This window comes from Zophobas morio, unplaced genomic scaffold (genome assembly GCF_036711695.1).
Source record: "Zophobas morio isolate AGI-343-1 ecotype UQ-CSIRO unplaced genomic scaffold, CSIRO_AGI_Zmor_V1 ptg000002l, whole genome shotgun sequence".
NCBI classification, from domain to species: Eukaryota; Metazoa; Arthropoda; class Insecta; order Coleoptera; family Tenebrionidae; genus Zophobas; species Zophobas morio.
In genome coordinates this window covers 24,044,141-24,047,479 of record NW_026972107.1, presented here as the reverse complement: position 1 = coordinate 24,047,479, position 3,339 = coordinate 24,044,141, and positions in this window count along the sequence as shown.

The following is a 3,339-nucleotide window of genomic DNA, read 5'->3' as shown; positions in this document are numbered from 1 at the left end:
TTAGAATTTGTGAGAGTGTAACAAAAAGTTTTTTTAGAGATGAATGGTCGTTGAACAAACATAACTAGTGTTTTCAGTTTGCAATAGAAGCACGCTCGCAAAGTGTCATCAGAGCTTACTATACAAATTGATATAAATGTAAAAGAACTGAATGTTCACATCACTTTGATTGTCAGAAGGATTTTAAGTATTTTTGTCTTTATGTGACAAGAAATTGGTGATGGAGTTAATGTGGTGATTATACATAATAGAATATTTAATCCCACCCACTTCAAATTTTGTTGACTAATAATAAGAGTTTAAAACCTCTACAAAGTTATAATGAATGTTGTTATATAGTCGAAGCATTAAACAAATGTTAAAGCAGTAATAAAAATTCTCCCTATTTCTTTACAACGGGTTAAAATTGTAAATTGTAGCCGGAACAACGTTCACCAAACAAAATAGAAAACAAATCCAAATTAATTTTGTTCGCAGAGAATGGCGTTGGAACTAATTATTTCTCATAAATTACTTAAATTCTAACTACCAAGAAAGCTCTTCTTATGTCACAAAGAAGCTCATTTAATAGTAAAATGCCATCAACTGAATGCAGTAGCATTCTAATTTCCAAACATCCGTTATATTATACTTTCTATTAATAGATTTTGTGTGAAATAGAATAACTAACACAGACGTGTGCAGTCTAGATTCCAAATTCCAGAAATAATACCGGCAATGTCGTTAATTCTATTTAATGCAAAATATTCCCTGGTTTACAAAGTATTGATTTTTTTATTATCTCACGTTTAACTAACAGTTTTATCATATTAAAACCTTTATTTCCAGCGTTAACACAGTTGGCGTCATCTTGCCCCTTTCTGAGTTTACACGCGCAGGGATCATGTTTAACTCGATTTTCGGCCTATTAAATCACGTTTAATTACATTTCGGCAAGTCGAAAATGCCGCTACAAAACGAATTCTAGTGGACATTCAGTTGGAAATAATGAAACATATTCAACAAAACTTCATACATGTGAAAACAGCAGTCCAGAAATAAAAGTAAATCAAAATTATAATTACAAAAGTTGTGCTATGACCAGGAGTTAAGTGGCAGAAGAAATTGTTTGACACTGACTGTTATATATGAAGTTATTCCGTTACGTTTGCAAGAAGTCGCTTTTTCGCTTTATTTTGTTATGAATATCACATGAGGTCACTCTAAGCAACGTTTAACTAGTTCATGAACTGCGAAAGAGCTTTTATCGATCTGAACTCTGCTAATGGAAGATAGTTTAACCAATGTAAGACGGCTGCTAAAACGACTAAAACAAGTTTACAAAGTATGTTAAATAATAGATATTTGTGTCTACAGATTTTATTTGTTCTTAATTGAGTGCTGTTTAAGGGTGAAATTTCACCAAAGTAGTAAACAGAACAAAGGGGTGCGTGTATGGTGCTATATTTTACAAGTGCACCATGTGTTCGTGCAATATGTTAAATTGGATGTGAATTATATGGTGCCAAATAAATTTCAAATGCACATAACGTATGCATTATTACATTTGTGATTGTCTTTGTTGGTGGTAAAATGGTAATATTATTAGTATATTAACACATATGAAATGAGGTTAAGTTTTCAATAATAAATGCCGGTGTTACAACTGTTCACTGTATCAGAAAAATGTGTTATTATATATTTTTTACTGCCACAAATAATTCTTAACTCCAGATAAAATGTATTTATGATAAAACGCTAATCAAAATTTGTTTGCGCATCCTGTCCAAAAAATCTATGATGTCATCTCAGACAATTTCAGTAAGCGACTGAATATTCCCGACCGGCTCCCGACGCTACTAGATCTTAGAAGTACTTCCAGCACCCTCTGGACCGATTCCCAGTTTTCACAATGATTGTTAACACCACCTGCTAAAAATTGCAAACGATTTCCAATGTCATATGACAATATTCATTTGCATTAACCCCAAATGTCAAAAGATTTTATTTTTCGCTGGGAGTGATTGATCGCGATATCCAAAAATTAGTATTATTATTATTATTAGTGTCTGCATGTTTCACAGGACAATTCATTGTAACGAACATGCATATTAGGTTTTCTAGCTAAACATTAAAGTTTAGTTAGGTCAATTGATCTTTTTTATTGTTACCACAACTATGCGACCCAAGCGAATTAATCAAAAAGCCTTTCGGTTCAGAACTGGTGCATTTATAAATCATTATATGATGATCAAATTCCTAGCTTCTTGGTGCACGACGCCAGGTTTGCTCTGGCAAAACCGTTGACGTTCATCATTAACATGGCCATTTCGAAGTCAATATTTCCTGATCGATGGAAGCGAGCTAGAATAACACCTATTTTTAAAAAGAATGATAAGAAGCAAATAAAAAATTATAGGCCTATTGCTATTATTTGTAATTTTGCGAAAGTGTTTGAGAAGATAATCTACTTGTCACTCTTTAACAATACTCGATCCTTAATCTCAACGAATCAGCATGGGTTTGTTCCTGGAAGATCTGCACAGACTAATCTAAGTGTCTTCACTCAATTTGTTTGTAAAGTTTTGGATCAGCGTGGCCAGGTGGACGTGGTGTATACCGATCTCTCAAGTGCTTTTGATTCAGTGGATCACTCAATTTTGCTAAACAAGCTTGATATGTTCGGTGTTGGTTCATCATTCCTTGCATTGTTACGTTCGTATTTAATCAACAGGCTCAACTATGTCTATTACAATGGTTATAAATCATTTGATTACATGTCCACTTCTGGCGTACCACAAGGTTCCAATCTTGGACCCCTGCTGTTCCTGTTATTCATTAATGATCTCTTAATGTCCACGTCTTGCTCTATCCTTGGCTTTGCAGATGATGTAAAACTTTTTTCTCCTGTCTCGTCAGCTAATGATGTTGACCATCTCCAGAATAATATTAATCTTATTGTACAATGGTGCTCTGATAATCACTTAAAATTAAACACTAACAAGTGCTTCTATGTTTCTTTTTGTCGTAATAACAGCGTTATACCTTCTATTTACTACATAAATGGTCAATTTTTAGTCAAAACTGATACCATCAGAGATTTGGGGGTTATATTTGATCATCGGCTCAGTTTCTCTCAACATATTATAGCTATAACCTCATCTGCATCCAAAAGTTTGGGATTTGTAATGCGTTCCGCCACGTATTTCAAAAATACAGACCTGCTTAAGTCACTATATTCTTCCTTTGTCCGTAGTAAGCTAGAATATGTCTCGATTGTGTGGTCTCCGTGTTATCTTACTTATCAACTACTTATTGAACGTGTCCAGCGTCGTTTTCTCAAATTTCTATCATTTAAAA